Below are 23869 nucleotides of genomic sequence, written 5' to 3'. Positions count from 1 at the left end.
CAGAGTGGTTGCACCATCTTACAATCCCACCAGCAGTGGAGGAGTGTTCCTCTTTCTCCACATCCTCCCCAACACCTGCCTTCTCCTGAGTTTTAAACCTTAGCCATTCTCACTGTGTGAGGTGATATCTCAGAGTTGTTTTGATTTGCATTTCCCTAATGGCTAATGATGTTGAGCATTTCTTAAGGTGCTTCTGGGCCATCCGAATTTCTTCAGGTGAAAATTCTTTGTTTAGGTTCGTACCCCATTTTTTAATAGGGTTATTTGGTTCCCTGGGGTCTAACTTCTTGAGTTCTTTGTATATATTGGATATTAGACCTCTATCGGATGTAGGGTTGGTGAAGATCTTTTCCCAATTTGTTGGTTGCCATTTTGTCCTTTTGACGGTGACCTTTGTCTTACATAAATTTTGTAATTTTATGAGATCCCATTCGTCAATTCTTGACCTTAGAGCATAAGCTAAAACCAGACACACTGAAACTAATAGAAAAAAAAAACTGGGGAAAATCCTTGAGGACATAGGCACAGGGGAAGAGTTCCTGAACAGAACGCTAAACAGGATTAATGTACAAGGTTGGGGTAAGAATTGTGGAGAGTAGCCAAGACTCTGCAGAGGGACTTGAAAGGCTCTGAGAGCATGCCAGCTGGGATCTGTTTTTAGAGTGTTAATAGGCACCTAATTTAGCAAGTTGTCCTGTGTGTCTGTGTGTCTGTATACCAATTTTTTTTTTAATTTGGAAACTGTCTAAGAGGCTGGGTGGTAGGGGAAGCCCCTTTAGGGAAAAGTCCATGAAACTTTCCTATACTTTAATTGCTCTGAAGTTTAGTTTCTGTTCCACTTTACAATAAGTTTTCTGCTCCAAAGACTGACAAAAAAAGTTCCTGTTCAGATTCCTAGTTGCTTCCTTGGGGTAGCTCCTGTAATTTACACATCTTGGGTTCATAGGTTATATATATTTTTTATGAGAGGAAAGTGATTAAAAGTTACAGAAGATTCTTGTGGAGATGCTGTTATCAGGGGTCCAGAACTGGGTTAAAAATCCCCAACCCTCTGGGAAAGAACACCAGGAGAACATTACTCCTTTCAGTGATAGGGAGTATCTCACTATGGTTTCAGCAGAGACTCACCTCTCAAGGTTACAGGCATAACCATGGTGTCATCAAGCACTGAGGTAAGTGATCACAGCACAGGAATAGTAAACATAAAACACATTAGAAAGTAATTCTTGAAGAAAGCAGACATGTGCTCTTAACTTCTTCCTGAGTATCTCTCTAAATCTTAGTTGTACTTAAAATATGTATTAAGAATATATTTCAAAATCTCTGCTGCAAACAAGAATGATGGAAGAAAGAATAAAGGGAAGAAGGAAGAAATTTAAAAAAAAAAAGAAAGAAAAAAGAAAGGGCAGTGTGCTGGCAGTGTTTGTGTGTCAACTTGACACAAGCTGGAGTTGTCACACAGCAAGGAGTCTCCCTTGAGGAAGTGCCTCCATGAGATCCAGCTGTGGGGCATTTTCTCAATTAGTGATCAAGTGGGGAGGGCCCCTTGTGGGTGGTGCCATCTTTGGGCTGGTGTTCTTGGGTTCTATAAGAGAGCAGGCTGAGCAAGCCAGGGGAAGCAAGCCAGTAAGGAACATCCCTCCATGGCCTCTGCATCAGCTCCTGCTTCCTGACCTGCTTGAGTTCCAGTCCTGACTTGCTTTGGTGATGAACTGCAACGTGGAAGTGTAAGCTGAATAAACCCTTTCCTCCCCAACTTGCTTCTTGGTCGTGATGTTTGTGCAGGAATAGAAACCCTGACTTAGACAGGAAGGAATGAAGGTGGAAGAAAGACATGAAGGAAATAAGTAAAGAAGGGAGAGATAAAGGCAGAAAGAAGAAGGAAGGAACGAAGGGAAAGAGAGAGGGAGAGAAACTCAAGACATAGGCAGGTTAAGGGAAAGGCACTCAGGTACTGTTTAGAAAGTGGGAACTTAAATGTACTTTTGGGTGAAACTGCAGCTCTTGCCACCTCGGGTCAGAGTAGACTGTTTCAGATCCTCCCTCAGCAGAGTGACTCCTGTTCCTCCAATAAGCTGCTGCTGAGTCTCTCTACTGCTGATAGCACCTCATTTTCTTCCTCATTTTCTTCCTCATTTTCTCCCTTCTTATCTGTATGTAGCCTCTCTCTTTGTCTCTTCTCTGTGTTGTTGTCTTTATCTTCTTCTTTCTTGCTGCATCTATATATTTGCATGTTTCTTCCTTCTTTTGGTTTTAGAAGAAAGATTTCTTTGGATTCCTCATTTTTCTTTAACAGTGGCACTAGGGTTGAGGTCTGGGGACTTTCAAGGCTAGTTAGACAAGCTGTTATTTACATCCCCATGTTATGCTAACTAGATTGAAGTGTTTTATTCTGTTTTAAAATATTTTTTATTTTCTTTTGTTACATGAAATTTGAAATTTTTGATATCTTTGAAAGTCAAGTGTATTTTAATAAAAGCAGAAAAACTAGCCAGAAATCAATAGATTGTAGTTCTAGATGCAAATGTTTTCAAAGGTGGTGACAGACAGGACCTGATTACCTATCTGTTGTATCAGAAAAGTCAGTCTTTTCCAGAGTCTCATCTTCTACTTCATCTTCTACTTCCTCACTGGGTAAGATTACCTGTTCAAGCCTGAGAACCGAAGTTTAATTCCCAGCACCTACATAAAAAGCCAGATCTATCTGTATGATGTCTATAATCCTAGCATGGCTATGTAGAGTTTTTTGTTTGCCTTTCTCAAGCTGGGAGGCAGGGAGCAATAGAAGACATGGCGTGTTCTGCGGTCTCTGCCACGACGTCCACCTGCACATTGCTTTTTGTGCTCTCGTGTTCAGCAAAATTACAGAGATTTAATTTGAAGCTTTGGGATCAAACTCACGATGCACTAACTGAATCTTGTCTCCATTTGTTTTGCTTCAGTAAAAGTGTTGCAATTCTCTTGGTCAGTTACACTATTTACACGATCAAATGTTCTGGCATCCTTTACAGCTTGAAGGAAAAGGTTCATCTTCAGGTTAACTGTCCCTCATTAATTATAATTGAGATCAGTTGCTTTCTACATTGCCCAGGAAGGCACTTGCATAAAAACTCATCAGATACTCTGAACATTCTCTGGAACATGATTTATTTTCATTAAAGAAAGAATTCCAAATTTACAGAGTGAGGGAGGGCAGTGTAGAGCCCTCTGTAGGAGACTTTGGAGCATTTTCTTTTAACTTCTTCCCTATTCTGGCCTCAACTCACTGAATGATTGGGGCTCTCACTGCCTGTGAACCTGTGAATGATATCAACCAAGGAAGAGAAGGAAGCTCGGCAGTAATGTTCGGCACTCACAAGAGAGTGGTAGGGCAGAAAGGTGTAGCTTCCTAAGTCTTAATGTTGCTGTCCCAGTTTTAATTTCTGATTAAAGATAAGTACCAACAGGAGATCTGCTTCCCCTTTTCACTGTGTTTCTACTTTATATCTACTGTCTTCATCATCATCAAACCATTCGCATGTTGCTGAGATAAAACAGTTATAGAGTAATGTCCTTGGAACTCTCCCCATATCAAAGGCTGAAATGCATGTGAATGATTATAGTATACAACCACATAAAGAATATCTTACTTATTTCCTTTGTGTAGCTTGTCAGTGAGATGCTCATTATTGATCTGAAGTAAGGTTGAGTAGTGGCTTTGTCTTATTTCTGAGTCAAAATATCTTTAATTCCAATAATTGGCAAGCAGAGCCCGGTAGATCTCTGAGTTCAAGTCAGTGAGTTCCAGGACAGCCTGTGCTACATAAAGAAACCTGTCTTGAAAGAAAAACAGGTTAAAGAAAAGAAAAACAGGTAAAAAAAAAAAGAAAACCTCACCTTTAAAATGGAACATCCACAAACAATAACAAGGACAAATCAGTATATTCATTTTCAACTTTATTCCTGACAAACAGGAGTAGGATAAACATAGCATTTCTCTAATGAAAGCCAACTCTCTCTCATGGCTGTTACACAGAGTCAAGGGAAAATCATATTCTTGATCCCAGTTAGCTGTATTGCCGCACCATTTACAGGTTGCAGTGCCTTGCTCCTTTTGTTTCCTAAAAAAACATTTAAAAATTTTATGAAAATTCCAAACTAAATAATTCAGTGCATATTGATTGTGTTGAACCCTGATTCCTTCAGTCTGACTTGCCCAGACTGTCTCTGATACATTGATATTTCTCAGTTTCATATCCTTTGTTTCTTTGTTTGTTTTTGTTTTGGTAACACTCTGAGTCCAATTTATCCCTTCCCATGTCCTCTCTGCTACTCCCCCTCAGACTCATGCCCTCCTTTTTTATTATTACACACACACACACACACACACACACACACACACACACACACAATTTGTTCAGTAGGTTTAGTGTTACTTGTATGTGATTTCAAGGTTGAATAGTGGCATTTCTGGAGCCCCATAAAATTTTCCCTTTCCAAGTTAACACAAGAATTGATGCTGTACTTGTTCAGGTCTGCTTTAGTCAGTCACACTGTTGAGGTACCACAAGTTCAGCTTCTCTTTCATTTCTAAGAGATACAATCTTACAGCAGGTTTCCTCTCTGGAGATGTACCCTGAGCCTTTTATGGAGTTGTGTTGAACTTTCTATGCAAGCATCCAAAGGAGGGAAGCAACCAATGATCCTACTTTATAATAACACCGTTGATACACAATGAAGACAAGGGTGGTAGGACAGACCTACGAATGCAATAGTGGTACTGTTATCTTCGCACTAACCAAGAGCTGTCTAATTGTACTTAAGGTCTACGCAACAAGATAGAAATCAGGCCAGGCACCTTACCCAAATTCTTAGGACTAGTGAGGTCCTGTGTCTTAGAGGTGAACTATTTACTGGCATTTTACTAAACATTTTTACTTCCTAAAATGTAATTTTGACTACTCAGACTCATAAATTGGAAATATTTTTTTCTTAGCATCTGAAGATAGCATTATGTTGGTTCTTTAAAAACCCACTTCAATAATTTTTCTACTTTTATAATTTTCTATAGATTTTTCCAATTAATTAGCAATAGTTATTTCTTTCAATTTTTATATTTTGATATTTAAAATAGTATTTTTCCATGGATCTTTCCAAAATAAAAAAGGAGGTGTTAGTATTTAAAAGTTTTTCTTTTTTTAATTAGATATTTGCTTTATTTACATTTCAAATTGTATCCCCTTTCAGCATTATCTCTCCAAAAATCCCCACTCCCATCCCCCTCTGCTGACCCTCTGCCCCAATTTTGACTTTCATTCCCCTATTCTGGGGAATCAAGCCTTCACAACACCCCTAGTCTCTCCTCTCATTGATGTCTGAAATGGTCATCTTCTGCTACATATGTAGCTGAAGCCATGTGTACTCTTTGGTTGATGGTTTAGATCCTGGGAGCTCTGCCTGTACTGGTTGGTACATATTATTGTTCCCTCTGCAAGTATGTAAACCTCTTCAGCTCCTTGGGTCCTTTCTCCAGCTGCTCCATTAGGGACCCTATGTTCATTCTATTAGGTGGCTGTGAGACATGGGTATTTTGATCCACGTTCTAATAAGGATCGAAGTATCCACACTTTGGTCTTCCTTCTTCTTGAACTTTATGTGGTCTGTGAGTTGAATCTTGGGTGTCCTAGCTTTTAGGCTAATATGCACTTATCAGTGAGTACCTTCCTTTTGTGTTCTTTTGTGATTGCATTACCTCACTCAGAATGATATTTTCTAGCTCCATCCATTTGCCTAAGAATTTCATTAATTCATTATTATTAATAGCTGAGTAGTACACCATTGTGTAAATGTACCACATTTTCTGTATTCATTCCTCTGTTGAGGGACATCTTGGTTCTTTCCAGCTTCTGGCTATTATAAATAAGGTTGCTATGAACATGGTGGAGCATCTGTCCTTATTACATGTTGGAGCATCTTCTGGGTATATGCCCAGGGGTGGTATAGCTGGGTCCTCAGGTAATGCTATGCCCAGTTTTCTGAGAAACTGCCAAACTAATTTCCAGAGTGGTTTTACCAGGTTGTAATCCCACCAGCAATGAAGGGGTGTTCCTCTTTCTCCACATCCCTTCCAGCATTTGCTCTCCCCTGAGTTTTTGATCCTGGTCATTCTGGTGGAATGGTGAGGTGTGAGATGAAATCTCAGGGTTGTTTTGATTTGCATTTCCCTGATGATTAAAGATGTTGAGCATTTTTTATTTGATATATTCTTTATTTACATTTCAAATGATATCTCCTTTCCTGGGCCCCCTCTCTCCGAAAGTCCCATAAGCCCTCTTCCCGTGTTGCTCAGCCATCTGGTATTCCTCAGTTGAGAATTCTTTGTTTAGTTCTGTACCCCATTTTTTAATAGGATTATTTGATTCTCTAGAGTCTAACTTCTTGAGTTCTTTGTATATATTGGATATTAGCCCTCTATCAGATGTAGGATTGGTAAAGATCTTTTCCCAATTTGTTGGTTGCTGTTTTGTCCTATTGACAGTGTTTTGTAATTTTATGAGGTCCCATTTGACAATTCTTGATCTTAGAGCATAAGCTATTGGTGTTCTATTCAGGAACTTTTCTCCTGTGCTCATGTGCTACAGGTTCTTCTTCACTTTCTCCTCTCTGGTTTTATCCACTTGGTCTTGAGCTTTGTACAGGGAGATAAGAATGGATCAATTTGCAGCCTTCTACAGGTTGACTGCCATTTGACCCAGCACCATTTGTGGAACATGCTGTCTTTTTTCCCACTGGGTGATTTTAGCTCCTTTGTCAAAGATCAAGTGACCATAGGTTACTTAAGTATACTATCATATCATCTGCAAATAGTGATACTTTGAGTTCTTCCTTTCCATTTTTTTTAATTTGAATCCCTTTGACCTACTTTTGTCCTACTTTTGTTGTCTAATTGTTTTGCCTAGGACTTCGAGTACTATATTGAATAGGTAAGGAGAAAGTAGACAGCCTTGTCTAGCCCTGATTTCAATAGGATTACTTCAAGTTTCTCTCCATTTAGTTTGATGTTGGCTACCGGTTTGCTGTATATTGCTTTTGCTATGTTTAGATATGGGTTTGAATTCCTGATCTTTCCAAGACTTTTTATCATGAATAGGTGTTGGATTATGTCAAATGCTTTTTCAGCATCTAATGAAATGATCATGTGGTTTTTATCTTTCAGTTTGTTAAATAGTGGATTACATTGACGGATTTCCATATATTGAACCAGCCCTGTATCTCTGGGATGAACCCCACTTGATCATGGTGAATGATTGTTTTGATGTGTTCTTGGATTTGGTTGGCAAGGACTTTATTGCACATTTTTGCATCAATATTCATATGGGCAATTGGTCTAAAGCTCTCTTTTTTACTTGGGTCTTTGTGTGGTTTAGGTATCAGAATAATTGTTGCTTCATAAAATGAGTTAGGTAGTGTTCCTTCTGTTTATGTTTTGTGTAATAATTTGCAAAATATTGGTTTTAAATCTTCTTTGAAGGTCTGGTAGAACTTGGCATTGAACCCATCTGGTCCTGTGCTTTCATTGTTTGGGAGACTATTAATGACTGCTTCTATTTCTTTAGGAATTATCAGATTGTTTAAATCACTTATCTGATCCTGATTTAACTTTGGTACCTGGTATCAGTCTATAAAAATTGTCCATTTCATCTAGATTTTCCAGTATTGTTGAGTATAGGCTTTTGTAATGGGATCTGATAATTTTTTGGATTTCCTCAGTATCTGTTGTTATGTCTCTCTTTTCATTTCTGACTTTGCCGATTTGGATACTGTCTCTGTGACCTCTGGTTAGTCTGGCTAAGGGTTTATCTATCTTGTTGGTTTTTTCAAAGAACCAGCTCCTGGTTTTGTTGATTCTTTGTATAGTTTCTATTTGGTCCTACTTGGTTGATTTCAGCCCTGAGTTCGATGATTTCCTGCACTCTGCTCCTCTTGGCTGTATTTGCATCTTTTTGTTCTGCAGCCTTCAGATGTTCTGTTAAGCTTTTAGGTATGTTCTTTCCGGTTTCTTTTTGGAGACATTCAGACCTATGAGTTTTCCTCTTAGCACTGCTTTCAGTGTGTCCCATAAATTTCGGTATGTTGTGCCGTTGTTTTCATTAAATTCTAAAAAGTCTTTGATTTCTTTCTTTATTTCTTCCTTGACCAATTATTGTTGAGTAAAGAGTTGATCAGTTTCCATGTGTATGTGGGATTTCTGTTGTTTTTGTTGTTATTGAAGACTAGCTTTATTCCCTAGTGATCTGATAGGGTGCATGGAATTATCTCCATCTTCTTATATCTGCTGAGGTCTATTTTGTGACCGAGTATATGGTCAATTTTGGCGAAGATACCATGAGGTGCTGAGAAGTAGTTATATTCTTTTGTTTCAGGGTAAAATGTTCAATAGATAGCTGTTAAATCCATTTAGTTCATAATTTCTGTTAGAACTCTGTCTGTTTATTTTGTGTTTTTCTGATCTGCCCATTGATGAGAATAGGTTGTTGAAGTCTCCCACTATTATTGTGTGGGGTACAATGTGTGCTTTGAGCTTTATTAAAGTTTCTTTTTTGAATATTGGTGCCTTTGTGTTTGAAGCACATACATTCAGAATTCAGAGTTCATCTTGGTAAATTTTTCCTTTGATGAGAATAAAGTGCCCTCCCTTATCTTTTTTAATTTCTTCAGGTTGAAAGTGGATTTTATTTAATAGTAGGATGGACACACCTGCTTATTTCTTGGCACCATTTACTTGGAAAATTGTTTTCCAGCCTTTTACTCTGAGTAAAAATCTCAGTGTGCCTAACGTGGTTTTTCTGTATGCAGCAAAATACTGCATCCTGCTTATGCATCCAGTCTGTTAGTGTATGTATTTTTATTGGAGAATTGAGTCCATTGATATTAAGAGAAATTAAGGAGAAGTGATTATTGCTTCATGTTATTTTTATTATTAGAGGTGGAATTATGTTTGTGTTGCTCTCTTCTTTTTGGTTTGTTAAAAGAAGATTAAGTTCTTGCTTTTTCCTGTGTAGTTTTCCTTCTTTTGTTGGTGTTTTACATTCATTATCCTTTGAAGGTCTGGGTTTGTGGAAAGATATTGTGTAAATTTGTTTTTGTCATGGAATACCTTGGTTTCTTCATCTATGGTAATTGAGAGTTTTGCTGGGTATAGTAGCCTGGGTTGGCATTTGCATTCCCTGAGGGTTTGTATGACACCTGCCCAGGCTCTTCTGGCTTTCATGGTCTCTGGTAAGAAGTTTGGTGTAATTCGGATAGATCTGCCTTTATATGTTACTTGACCTTTTCCCCTTACTGCTTTTAATATTCTTTCTTTGTTTAGTGCATTTGGCATTTTAATTATTATGTGATGAGAGGAATTTCTTTTCTGGTCAAATCTATTTGGAGTTCTTGTATGTTCATGTGTATCTCTTTCTTTTGGTTAGGGAAGTTTTCTTTTATAATTTTGTTGAAGTCATTTACTGGCTCTTTAAGTTGGAAATCTTCACTCTCTTCTATACCTATAAGCCTTAGGTTTGGTCTTCTCATTTTATGCTGGATTTCCTGGATGTTTTGGGTCAGGATCTTTTTGCATTTTGCATTTTCTTTAACTGTTGTGTCAATGCTTTCTATGGTATCTTCTGCATCTGAAATTCTATCTTCTGTCTCTTGTATTCTGTTGTTGATGCTTGCATCCATGACTTCTGACTTCTTTTCTAGGTTTTCTATGTCCAGAGTTGTTTCCCTTTGTGATTTCTTTATTGTTTCTACCTCTATTTTTAGATCCTGCATGGTTTTGTTCAATTCCTTCACCTGTTTGGTTGTGCTTTCCTGTAATTCTTTAAGGGCTTCTACCTGTTTACTTGTGTTCTGCTGTATTTCCTTAAGGGAGTTATTTATGTCTTTCTTGAAACCGTCTATCAGCATCATGAGCTGTGATTTTAAATTCAAATCTTGCTTTTCTGGTGTGTTGGGGTATCCAAGACTTCTTATTGTGGGAAAATTGGGTTTGGATGGTGCCATGTTGCCTTGATTTCTGTTGGTAAAGTTCCTACATTTGCCTTTCACCATCCGGTTATTTCTGGTGTTTGTTGGTCCTGCTGTCTCTGGTTAGTGCTTGTCCTTCCTGTGTGCCTGCACACCTGTGTCAGCACCCCTGGTTCATGGGCTCTCCCCTGGCACAGATTTCTGTGGTACTGCCCAGATCCTGGGTGCAGATGGAGCCCTGGCAGACCCTGTCCCAGCTGTTCTGGAGCACAGGTGCTCCTGGCTGTAGATCAGTCACAGTAGTAGAAGAGGTTGGGCTCACCTCTAAATGCAGGACAAAACTGTTTTTCTTAATCTCCAACTTATCTACAAGATAGTGTTTCTCTGTGTAGTCCTGCATGTTCTGGAACTTGCATTGTACAGAAGGCTGGTTTCAACTCAGAGATCTTCCTTCTTCTGCCTTCTCTGCTGAGCTTAAAGGCATATCATCACAGTCTAACCAAAATCCTGTTGTTCATTTTTTTTAAGTATTTTATTTATTTACATTCCAGTCATTGCCTCTCCCATGCCCCTCCACAGTTCCTTTACCCATTCTCCCTCCTCCTTGCTTCCAAGAGGGGGCTTCTCCCTTCTCAGGTATCTCTCTTTACTGGGGCCTCAGATCTCTCCAGGATTAGGTGCATCCTCTCCCACTGGGGCCAGATCACTCAATCCTCTGCTATATATGTGTCATATGGAGGCACTGAGGGAGGGGTGGGGGGACTTGATCCAGCCAGTGTATGCTGTCTGGTTGGTGACTCAGTCACAGAGACCTCCCAGAGGTCTGTTTAGTTGAGACTGATGGTCTTCCTATGGGGTCACCTGCCCCTTCAACTCCTCCAGTCCTCCCCTAATTCCTCCATGGTTTCCCCAACTTCAGTCCAATGACTGGGTGTAGGTCTCTGCATCTGTCTCAGTCAGCTGCTGGTAGGGCCAGCTACTACAGTCTCCTATCTGTAAGCACTTAATAGCATCAGTAATAGTGTCAGGTCTTTGTGCTGGCTCCATCCCCAATGAGAAGGATCCCGAGTTGGGCCAGTCACTTTTGGGCAGCCTTTCCTTCAGTCTCCTCCACTTTTGGCCCAGCAATTGTTTCAGATATAAACAATCTTGGTCAGAAATTTGACTGTGATTATTTCAAACTCTTTGTACCTGTTGAGGCTTGTTTTGTGCCTGATTATATGGTCAGTTTGGAGTTGTTTCCATCCAGTGCTGGGAAGAAGACATATTCTCTTGTTTGGGGGATGAAATGTACCTGTTAAATCCATTTGGTTCAAACTTCTGTTAGTCTCACTGTGTCTTGTTTTAGTTTCTGTTTTAATGACCTGATGATTGCTGAGGGTGTGGTGTTGAGGTCTCTCAATATGAATATGCAAGGTTGAATGTGTGTTTTGAGATTTAGTAAAGTTTTTTTTTTCAAATGTGAGTGTCCTTGAATTTGGGCCATAGATGTTCTGGATTGAAATTCCTCTTGGTGGATTTTTCCTTTGATGAATATAAAGTGTCCTTACCCATATCTTTGGTAACTTTTGGTTGAAAGTCTATGATTTTTTGCAAGTTCAAGTAATTCACACTTTAATGAACATTTCAGAAATTATTAACCATTTGAAAAAAACACAAATAAAACTCTAGACTACCTAACCTCAAAAAAGTTTAGTAATATCATAAACAATGAAAGTGTCCATGATCTGTTGAAACCCCACAAAAGATCTTTGATATCCAATAGTTGATGATTACTTTTTTTTATTTCTCTTTTCTTCTTTCTGGTCCTTCTTGCTACTTTTGCTACTTAATCATAATTCTTTTCCTCTACCACTTCTTGAGGCAGAATATTTTGTAGTACAAATTCGTTTCTTGATCATCTTGCCTCTGATTCCTATACCTAAATAAATATTTTGAAAATTCTATACTTAATATATAGTCATGATTTCTTGAATTTTATATTTAACTTCAGATTTTTTATTTTTTAATTATAAAGGGATATGTGTTTGAAAGAAAGCATTTTGTACAATGAGGCAACACAAATATACTGTGAAGATAGTCAGAAAATTCAAGTAACTAAGCTAATCTATGCAGCATGGGACTTCATAGAGTTCTAGACTTCAGTTTCACAGTTTCTAGCATTAATTATAAACAATCACTGTCAAAGGTTTATCTCCAAGGAGGATAATGTGAACTGTAAGGTGTTTGACTCACATACAGACAAATGCCTCAACTACAAACATTTTACAACTTAACATGCATCAGTGATTTTAAAAAAATGTTGTGTTGGAATTCTTTGTATTCTTCTGTGACTTATTAATTTATTTCACAACACTATATATTTTCAATAATTAGAAGACAGAGAATAAATCTTTTTTTTTTTAAAAGAAGACAGACAGAGATCAGTCTCCTTAGCACAAGAGTTAAATGATTGGTAAGTGTTCAAGGCTTTTATCGAGACCATCAGGGTGACTGGAGATACACTGAAAAAATTAGCATGGAATTACATGTCCCCAAATCTCAGTTTCATGGACATATGCTGACTTTTCCATTAAGAGCAAAGCACATTTGAGAAGGTGAAAACTGCTCTATGTTTAATGTCATTCCTTCCGGCCACTTCTCTTACATGTCCCCTGCGTCTTTCTCCTTCATGCTTTCCATTGTCATATGCAAATTAGTCACAAATGCAAGGGGATTCTCTATGAACTATAGCACATCTTTGGAACTGTTGGATTTAGGAGGAGGACACTGTGGGAGTTGATCCAGTTGGTTATTTTATCTGAAACTATTAGAGAAAGACTTTGTAAGCTTCTGAAGTCTACTGTGGAAAGACTGCATAAAACAGCCTCTGTCACAGAGAAAAGTGAACCACTGTCTCTGGAAAGTAGAATTTATCTCTTAATTCACCAGGTCTTCAGCTAAAAGCCATTTCATTTGTCCTGGCTCCTTGAAGATAATTCTTCAGTAAAGCTCAGTGGCTTGTCCTATTTCCTTAGGAAGAAAAAGTTTACTTTGCCAGGAAGATTCATTATCTGGAAAGAGAAAGACAGACAGACAGACACACACACACACACACACACACACACACACACACAGAGAGAGAGAGAGAGAGAGAGAGAGAGAGAGAGAGAGAGAGAGAGAGAGAGGTGTTCACCGTATAGGCTATTGGGATGTGTCAAGGAGCTAGTTCATATTTACTTTTTTTCTCATCCTCATCCTATTTTTAAAACTCCCAGAATCCTAGGTTAATGATGCCTAAAATTATCTCACTACTATGGGACATTCTCTTAATTGGGAATTCATAGCCCTTCCCTTACTGATGTCTTATGCAAGCTTCATGATTTTCATTCTTATCTACTGCTTTTCAATATACACTACCTCTACTTTCTTCCAACTCCTGTTTTGCCTACTGCTGAATATTTTAAGGAAAAAAAACCTAACAAATTTTGTCTCTGATTCAGATTTACTTTTTTTATTCGATATATTCTTTATTTACATTTCAAATGATATCCCCTTTCATGGATCCCTCCATCCCAAAAGTCCCATGAGCCCTCTTCCTTCCCCGTGTTCCCCAATCACCCCCTTCCCATTCCCCTATCCTGGTGTTCCCCTACACTGCTGCACTGAGCCTTTTCAGGATGAGGGTCATTTCCTTCCTTCTTCTTGGGCATCCTTTGATATGTGAATTTTTTCTTGGGTATTCTGAGCTTCTGGGTTAATATCTGCTTATCAGTGAGTGCATACTATGTGTGTTCTTTTGTGATAGGGTCACTTCACTCAGGATGACATTCTCCAGTTCCACCCATTTGCCTAAGAATTTAATGAATTCTTCTATTAGTTTCAGTGTATCTGATTTTATGTGGAGGTCCTTGATCCACTTAGACTTGAGCTTTGTACAAGGAGATAAGAATGGATAGATTTGCATTCTTCTACATGCTGACCACCAGTTGAACCAGCACCATTTTTTGAAAATGCTTTCTTCTATCTACTGGATGATTTTAGCTCCTTTTGTCAAAGTTCAAGTGACCATAGGTGTGTGGGCTCATTTCTGAGTCTTCAATTCTATTCCATTGATCTCCCTGCCTGTCAATGTACTAATACCATGCAGTTTGTATCACAACTGCTCTGTAGTACAGCTTCGGGTCAGAAATGGTGATTCCCCCAGATGTTCTTTTATTGTTGAGAATAGTTTCCATTATACTGAGATTTTGTTATTCCAAATGAACTTGCAAATTGCTCTTTCTAAGTACATGAAAAATTGAATTGGAATATTGATGGGGATTGCATTGACCCTGTAGATTGCTTTCGGCAAGATAGCCCTTTTTACTATATTAATTCTACCAATTCTTGAGCATGGGAGATCTTTCCATCTTCTGAGATCTTCTTCAATTTCTTTCTTCAGAGACTTGAAGTTCTTGTCATACAGATGGTTCACTTGCTTGTTTAGAGTGACACCAAAGTATGTTATATTATTTGTGACTATTTTGAAGGGTGTCATTTCCCTAATTTCTTTCTCAGTCTGTCAATTGTTTGAGTAGAGGAAGGCTACTAATTTGTTTGAGTTAATTTTATATCTGCCACTTTGCTGAAGTTGTTTATCAGCTTTAGGAGTTCTCTGGTGGAATTTTTGGGGTCACTTAAGTATACTATCATATCATCTACAAATAGTGATATTTTGACTTTTTTCACTTCAATTTGTACCCTTTGACTTCCTTTTATTTTCTAATTGCTCTGGCTAGGACTTTGACTACTATATTGAATATGTAGGGAGAGAGTAGGCTGCCTTATCTTGTACCTGATTTTAGTGGGATTGCTTCAAGTGTCTCTCTATTTAGCTTGCTGTTGGCTACTGGTTTGCTGTATATTGCTTTTGCTATGTTTAGGTATGGGTCTTGAATTCCTGATCTTTTCAAGACTTTTACCATGAAGGTATGTTGAATTTTGACAAATGCTTTCTTTGCATCTAGTGAGATGATCATGAGGATTTTTCCTTTGAGTTTGCTTATTTAGTGGATTAGACTGATAGATTTCTATATATTGAACCATCCCTGCATTCCTGGGATGAAGCCTACTTGTTCATGATGGATGATTATTTTGATGTTTTCTTGTATTCAGTTTGAGATAATTTTATTGAGTATTTTTTTGCACCGATATTCACAAGGGAAATTGGTCTGATGTTCTCTTTCTTTTTTGGGTCTTTGTGTTGTTTAGGATAAGTGTAATTGTAGTTTCTTAGAAGGAAATGGGTAACGTCCCTTCTGTTTCTATTTGGTGGAATATTTCAAAGAGAATTGGAATTAGGTCTTCTTTGAAGGTCTGAGAGGACTCTGCAATAAAACCATGTGGTCCTTGGCCTTATTTGGTTGTGAGGCTTTTAATGACTGATGCTATTTTTTTTAGTGGTTATGCAAGTGCTTTATCTGATCCTCCTTTAACTTTGGTACCTAATATCTGTATAGAAAATTGTCCATTTCACCCAGATTTTTCAGTTTATTCCAGATTTTCCATATATTTTTTTGTATGCAGCAAAATGCTGGGTTCTGTTCACTTACCCAGTCTGTTAGTCTATATCTTTTTTATTAGGGAATTGAGTCCATTGATGTTAAGGTATATTAAGGAGCTGGACATGGTGCTGCACGCCTATAATCCCAGCACTCTGGGAGGCAGAGGCAGGCAGATTTCTGAGTTGGAGGCCAGCCTGGTCTACAGAGTGAGTTCCAGGACAGCCAGGACTATACAGAGAAACCATGTCTCAAAAAGAAAAAAAAAGAGATATTAATGACAACTGATTATTGCTTCATGTTATTTTTGTTATTAGAGGTGGAATTATGTTTGTGTGACTCTCTTCTTTGGGGTTTCTTAGAAGATTATTTTCTTGCTTTTTCTAGGTTGTAGTTTCCCTCCTTGTGTTCAACTTTTTCATCTATTTTCCCTTGTAGGGCTGGATTTGTGGAAAGATATTGTATAAATTTGGTTTTATCATGGAATATCTTTCTTTCTCCATCTATGTTAATTGAACATTTTGCTGGGTATAGGAGCCTGGGCTGGCATTTTTGTTCAAAGTGTCTGTATGACATCTATCCAGGATCTTTTGGCTTTTGCAGTCTCTGATGAGAAGTCTGGCATAATTCTGATGGGTCTGCCTTTACATGTTACTTGACCTTGTACCCTTACTGCTTTTAATATCTTTATATTCTTTCTTTGTTTTGTGTATTTTGTGTTTTGACTATTATGTGATGGGAAGATTTTCTTTTCTGGTCTAATCTACTTGGAGTTCTGTAGACTTCTGGTATGTTCAGGTGCATCTCTTTCTTTTTCTATAGTTCAGGGAAGTTTTTAAACTCTTTTTTAAGTTGTCAGTCTTCACTCTCTTCTATACCTATTTTCCTTAGGTTTGGTCTTGTCATTGTGTGCTCGATTTCCTGAATGTTTTAGGTTACGACCTTTTTGCATTTTTCTATTTTCTTTGACTGCTGTGACAATATTTTCTATGGTATCTTCTGCACCTAAGATTCTCTCTTCTATTTCTTGTATTCTGTTGGTCGTGCTTGCATCTATGACTCCTGATCTCTTTCCTGGGTTTTCTATCTCCAGTGTTATCTCCCTTTGTGATTTCTTTGTTGTTTTTATTTCCTTTTTTAAAGACTCTGAATGGTTTTGTTTAGTTCCTTCACCTGTTTGGTTGTATTTTCCTATAATTCTTTAAGGGATATTTGTGTTTCCTCTTGAAGGGCTTCTACCTGGTTACCTGTGTTCTCCTTGATTTCCTTAAGGTAATTATGTCCTTCTTAAAGTCATCTATCATCATCATGAGATGTGACTTTTAAGAGTCTTGCTCTTTGGGGGTTTTTGGGTATTCAGGACCTGCTATTGTGGGAGAACTGTGTTCAGATGATTTCAAGTAACCTTGGTTTCTGTTGCTTATGTTCCTGTGCTTGCTTCTCTTTTTCTGGTTATTGCTAATGCTACCTGCACTCAGTGTCTCTAACTGGAGCCTGTCCCTCCTCTTATCTTGGTTATGTTAGAACTCCTCAGAGTCCGGCTGTCTCTGTGATCCTCTAATCCTGACATCTTGGGTATAAGAGCTCCTGCAAGTCAAGCCACCACTGGGATCCTGAAATCTTGGTGTGACCAAGCTCCCGAGATCCTGTGGTTCTCTGATCCTATGATGCTGCGCGTGTAATAGCACCATGCAGTCACGATTCTGCTGCATGTTTTGGGAGTAAATGTGGATCTTGCACCCAACATCTGCTCAGGGCACTGCTCAGACTGGAAGGAACCTGTGCCACTGGTCAGTCAGGGTTTTCTGTGTCCCTGTTCCTCCCAGTTTGGGATGAATCTTGTAGTGTCCTCACCTATGATCCTGAGCATCAGAGCTCCTTGGAGTCTAGCTTCCTCGGGGTGTTGTAGGCTTGAGTGCAGAATTAGTTTCCAAGGTCTGCTCAGGGCACCAGCTCAGAACAGAAGGTCAATGTCTATTTTCTTGGATATTAGAATGGCTACTCCAGCTTGTTTCTTGGGACCATTAGCTTGGAAAACTTTTTCTACCCCTTTAGTCTGAGATAGTATCTGTCTTTGTCACTGAGGTGTGTTTCTTGTATACAGCAAATTTCTACATTCAGCTTGCATATCCAGTCTGTTAGTCTGTGTCTTTTTATTGTGGAAACTAATCCCTTTCTGTTGAGAGATATGAAGTACAAATGATTGTACATTCTTGTTATTTTTGTTATTAGAAGTGGCATTATGTGCATGTCATTCTCTTCCTTGGGTTTGTTGTGAGTTGTTTAATTTCTTATATTTTCTGGGTTACAGTTAACCACCTTGTGTTGGAATTTTCCTTCCAGTATGCTCTGTATGGATGGATTAGTAGAAAGATATTGTTTAAAGTTAGTTTTATCTGTGACATATATCAGTTTATCTACGGTATTGAGAGTTTTGCTGGGCATAGTAACCTGGGCTAGCATTTGTAATCTCCTAGGGTATGTCTGACTACTGACTAGGATATTCTGGATTTTAGAGTTTTTGTAGGGATGTCTGGTATAATTGTGATTTGTCCTCCTTTTTCCCTGTATAACTTTTAATATTCTTTCTTTGTTCTGTGCATTATTATATGATGGGATGACATTCTTTTCTGGCCCAATCTATTCTGTGTTCTATAGGCTTCTTGTACATTCATGGACATCTCTGTCTCTAGGTTATGGAAGGTTCCCCCCCCACTTGTGATTTTATGGAAGATGTTTTCTGGCCTTTTAGGCTGGTAATCTTCTCACTCTGCTTTTCCTATTTTTCTTGGGTTTGATCTTGCTATTGTGTCCTGAATTTCCTTGCTCTTTGAGTTGTGAGTTTTTTGCACTTCCTATTTTTTTTTTAACTAATGTGTCAATACCTTCTGTGACATCTTCTGTGCTCAAGGTTCTCTCTTCTGTACCTCATGGTATATTGGTTATGTTCCTGTTGCCCCTGATCTCTTTCTTATCTTTATTGATTTTATTTCCATTTTTAGGTTTTGGACCATTTTGCTCAATTCCTTCACCTGCTTCATTGTGTTATCCTGTATTTCCTTAAGGGATTTATTTATTTCCTTTTAAGGAATTCTACATTCCCCCCTCCCCGTTTTCCTGTATTTCCTTAAGACATTTATTTATATACTATGTAAATGTCGATAGCACATTCATGACATGGTATTTTAGCTCAGAATCTTGATTTTCAGGTGTGTTAGGGTCTCCTGGGCTTTCTATGGTTGGAGACCTTGGTTGTGATGGTGCCAAATTGCATCAGCTTCTGTTGCCTATGTTCGTGGGTTTGCAACTCAACAGTCTGGTTATCTCCAGTATTAACTGGCCTGGGTATCTCTAATATTATCTTGCCTCCTTGGACCTGGGTTATCACTAGCCTCTTGGAAGCAGACAGTGCCTTCTTTGGTTAGGGTGACTTCCTATTTCCATTGTTGGGGCAGGTCCTCTGTGTCCCTGTTTAGAGCAATCCTCCTGTGTGTGTTCCTGGTTAGGGAAGATAGCCTGTGTTCCTGGTAAGGGTGAACTTTCTATGACACAAGTGGGCTTTGAGGTCCTCAGGCAGGACCTTCCCCATTTGCAGATGGAGGTGAAGACTGGAATGACTGTGTCCCTCATTACAGAAGATCTCTTGTGTCACTGGTATTGGCATACCTTCTTGGACAGAGGCAGCCTGTGGGGTTGGGTCAGGGAGGAGGCCTGCCACTCTGGCCCATGTAAAGGAACAGATGAGCACAGGGGGGAAGTCCTGTGTCTGCTAGACTCAGTGTTTTACTATTGTAATTTCTTCTACTTACCTAGTAATTTGCTTCTGGAAATTGCTACATTATAATTTTATTTTTCAGCAGTTAGGGAATGTTTTGTATTGAATATTGATGTTAGTAATTAAAATTGTATCAAAACTGGTAGAATTACAGGTGAATTTCTATGAGGAAAACATGAATTTTAGAGAAAATTGAGATTTGGAATCAAAAGTTCAATGTGTTATAAGAAAATTGCGCATGCATACTGCGAATGTGTTTAATTTCTTTTGAATTCTCTTATTCTGACTGTGTCAGATGTTTTTCTGATTCTGTTTCTATGTTTTACTAAAGAACTCTTAGATTGGTTTTGCTAAAGAACTCTATAGAATCCTAGCTTCCTTGTTTTCTTAGAAATAACTTGCACACTCAAAGTTCTTTTTATATGAACAGTTAGGATTGTCTACTTGTTGAAATTCTACACAAGTGTTTGGCTTTCTATATTCCAATGTTATAGTCACTGTTGAGAATTTCAGGAGCTATCATGTAGCTGCCGGATGTCAGGGATTAATGTTACTAACCTAAAATTACAACAGCAAAACTATGCCATATTATACGCTTATCTAATACAGTTCTAAATCTTCCTTACACACAAAAATAAAGACCCATCATTGTGACCCTGTGTTTTATATCACAAAGCTATGAGCACAAGTCAGTATACTGTTCAGTTGGCTGCCATCACTATAGCCACAACACCTCAAAACATAGGAAGAACTTGTCACATATTACTCACAATGCCCTCATTTGTGAAAGTAAAAACCAAAGTCAAACTACAAATATTTATGTTGTAAATAATTCTGAGTACATAGTTCACAAATGAGAAACACAACCCTCTTGTTCTGCAGGTGATCTCAAGAACATTTCATGACAGATACAAAGCATTTTGCCCATAAGCAAAGATACATCACCTTCTCCTCATATTCCTGTCAATCATTATTGTATGCTCCTTTAAATTTTTATTAGGGAAGTCATTTATTTTTGAGGAAGGACATGTGCACCTAGGGCAGTATATTAGTGTGGAGCTAAGAAGATATGTTTGGGGAGCAGTTTTTCTCTTTTCACCATGTGGTACCCTTGTTGCTCTCTGGACATTGTACTTTGTAGAAAGCATATATTATATTATATAATATACATTTACAATATTATACTTTAAATTGTACTCTCTAAAGCAAAGGGGAATGTACATTTATGTCATGTCCTTCATGCAAAAATTCTGAAACAAAAAACAAGATAGGTTTAATCAAAATTTTCTATGCACAAATGACAGTATAGCCAACATATCACCAAGATATAAAGATTTCAAATTTTATTCTTCTAAAACATGATGTACTGATCTAAAATTTATATAGAAGAATAGGACTGTAGCACCATGACAGACTGCTTGCTCATCTTCTATACACAAAATCTGGGTTTAATCCGCAGTCCTTCAAATATAAGAAAATTTCCATAGAAGAGACATAACACAAGAATTACCAGGGAAATTTAATTTTATTTTAAGTATAGGGTGTAAGTTGTAAGACTGCATTGACTACAAGAATTGTTATGTTCATTGGCAAAAATTTACCACAAAACAATAATATTGTCAGGAGAGGTTTTTAAAAATTAATTTACTATTTAATTTATAAAATTAATTTACTATAATGTTGGATTTCATGACATTTTCAAAAAATTAGTTATGTTTATCTTCTAGGTTTCCTCTCAAACCCCTCAACATCATGCACTTTGGTATATCCTTTATAATGCTATTTGGTATATCCTTTTAAATGCTATTTTTGCTATATATACTATGTTTACTACCCCAGTCTTGGTTCCTCAATATCTCTTTTGTCTCAATGTTTTGAACTCTTCTGCTTTTATAGTCCATAATGACTTTTTGCCCACATACATTCATCTGGACATGTCCATGTTCTACAACCAACTTGAGTTGTTTTTCTTAACTTGTTACCTTGCTGAATTCTTTTCCAATCTGTCTTCTTACTGAATATTTCATAATTTTATTTTCAAAAAAAGTTGATCAAAATTCCACTGTAAATTTCCATTGTCTGATGATGAATATCATTATTCATCATGTTGTCCATCAGGATGCACATCATGTCTTTACTATTGTGAAAAAACCCAGCAGCTGACATGGATGTACATGCCTGCTTTGATAGGATATAGAGTCCTTTGGTTATATGCCTCAAAATTTTATAGCTGTGTTATATAGCATTCTATTTTTAATTTATCAAAGAATGTTTATATTCACTTCTCTAATGAATGTTTATATTCACCTTCTTCTCATATTCCTGTCAATCATTATTGTATGCTCCTTTAAATTTTTATTAGGGAAGTCATTTATTTTTGAGGAAGGACATGTGCACCTAGGGCAGTATATTAGTGTGGAGCTAATTTAGAATGATGATTACTTATCACTACATCATCTTCAGTACATGTTATTGTTTATTCTCTTGATGCTAATTGTTCTAAGGTCTTCAAAGTTGGCAGGTCCAAGAACTCTGGCCCCTGTTAGCACTTACACTCTCATGAAACCACCCCCATAATTAAAATCACATAATGAAAAACTATATAAATACTAAAATTAACTACACTTTATATGTCGTGAATATTTAACCACTTTTAAAATAAGATTTTCAAATATTATTTATTGTTTTTCTTAAGGAATTGTGAATTGTATTTCTTGTGAATTTTAGAATTAATGAGTCTTAAAATTGTTCCTTGAAAATTGACTCCAAATCAATCATATTTTTCAAAAGCAATAAAAACATTTATCATTCTTGGGGATTAACATAGAGTTATGTATTTTGTATACCCTAGAAATAACTCTCTAGTCCAGGTTACTCTCAAATTCATTTTTCTGTGTACTTCTGTCTCCTGATGGCTATATTGAAGGTCATGCAGCACCTTGTCCAGTGAAAACATTATTCTTAAGAAAAGATATTCAAACTTTTCATATACACAATAGAGAGTATTTACTCTAACAATGACCAAATCTTTGAATGTTCGTCAATGGGAAAGCTATACAAATGGAATAAAGTTATAACTACATTCCTTTAGATAACATCATGAAATAATACACATTGATATTATATTTCTAGGGGCTCACAACCATACTAAATTTGTTTACTATTTTAATAGGAAATAAAATGTCTTCTGAAAACTTTGCAATGGGAATTTTTCTCTTCTCCCAGATTACTGTGGGAATGCTTGGAAATTCCTCAATACTAATTTATTATATCATTTTGATATCTACTGGAAGACCTTAATGCCCAAAGACCAGATTATAGGGCACTTGACGTTTGCCAACTACTTGTCTGTCATCTCAAAAGCCATTCCACAGACATTGTCAAATTATGGATTTAAAGATTTTCTGAATGATATTGGATGTAAATTAATAAACTATATTTACCGAATAACAAGGGGAATGTCCCTGTATGCCATGTGCCTACTGAGTTGCTTCCAAGCAATCACAATCAGCCCCAGCAACTCCAGGTGGATGATAATTAAACACAGAGCGACCAAGCACATTGGACCCTCCTGCTCAGTAGGCTGGCTTGTGAATCTCTTTCTAAACATCATGACGCCAGTAACAGTGTCAGGTCCCAGGTACAACAAAAATGTGACTAAATGGGAGATTAATGAATACTGCTCATGGTTTGCTTATGGAAATGTGGGAACTGCACTATGTTCATACTGTGCTTCTCTGATGGACTGTGCCTGGATCTCATGGCCTGCTCCAGTGTCTCCATGGTGAGTAGACTCTATAGACACAAGAGGCAAGTCCAGCATATCCATAGTTCTCAGCACCTCCTAAATGCCTCAGCTGAATACAGAGCCACTCAATCTATTGTCATCCTGGTGTGCACTTTTGTCCTCTCCTATCTGCTCTCCTCCATTATGGTTATCCTTATGGCCTCCTCCAAATACCCAATGTTACTGCGAGTAACTGTATTTACAGTTCTCGAAACCTGCTTTCCCATAGTTTGCCCCTTTGTTCTCATGAACAATATCAAGCATAGTATTAGCCTGGTTTTTTTCTGCTTCTGTAAGAGATAGCTTCGTCTAAATATAATATGAGCCCTGGTCATCTGTCCTATCTTATACTTTCTCTTATTGTGTTGTACAATGCTATGATTTCAGTTTGAAAATATCAGCAGAAGTCAGTTATCAGTCATTAGAACTTCATTTTCATATAATTTACTATTCAATAGTGACAAAATTTTCTAATATATAAGATTAATATTTTAATATAAATTGTTATATGATATTAAGCAAAGTATAGTGAACATGGGATAATATAATTGGGAGGCTAGGAATTATCTGATGGCCCAGGAAAATATATCTTTGATTGACAGTGTGTGTGTGTGTGCCTAATGTCTAATATTCCTTCTATTTTGTATGAATTGGTATAATCCTTTGATTTCTATCTGTATACCTCCTGCACAAAACACCTGGAGAGCTCAGAAGATGTGCTGTATCCATTAGAACTGGAGTTACTGATGGTTTTGAGCAAACATTGGGTGATAAGAATAAAACACCGGAACT

The 23869-nt window shown here is 37.6% G+C and overlaps 1 pseudogene; it reads left to right on the top strand.

The window, feature by feature from the left end:
* Nucleotides 1-22470: 22470 nt before the first annotated feature.
* LOC127668082 (vomeronasal type-1 receptor 4-like) lies at nt 22471-23380 on the top strand (annotated as a pseudogene).
* The last annotated feature ends 489 nt before the right edge of the window (nt 23381-23869 follow it).

Source organism: Apodemus sylvaticus, chromosome 17 (genome assembly GCF_947179515.1).
Source record: "Apodemus sylvaticus chromosome 17, mApoSyl1.1, whole genome shotgun sequence".
In the NCBI taxonomy this organism is placed as follows: Eukaryota; Metazoa; Chordata; class Mammalia; order Rodentia; family Muridae; genus Apodemus; species Apodemus sylvaticus.
The sequence above is the reverse complement of the archived record's forward strand: the minus strand, read 5'-3'. Positions and strand labels throughout refer to the sequence as shown.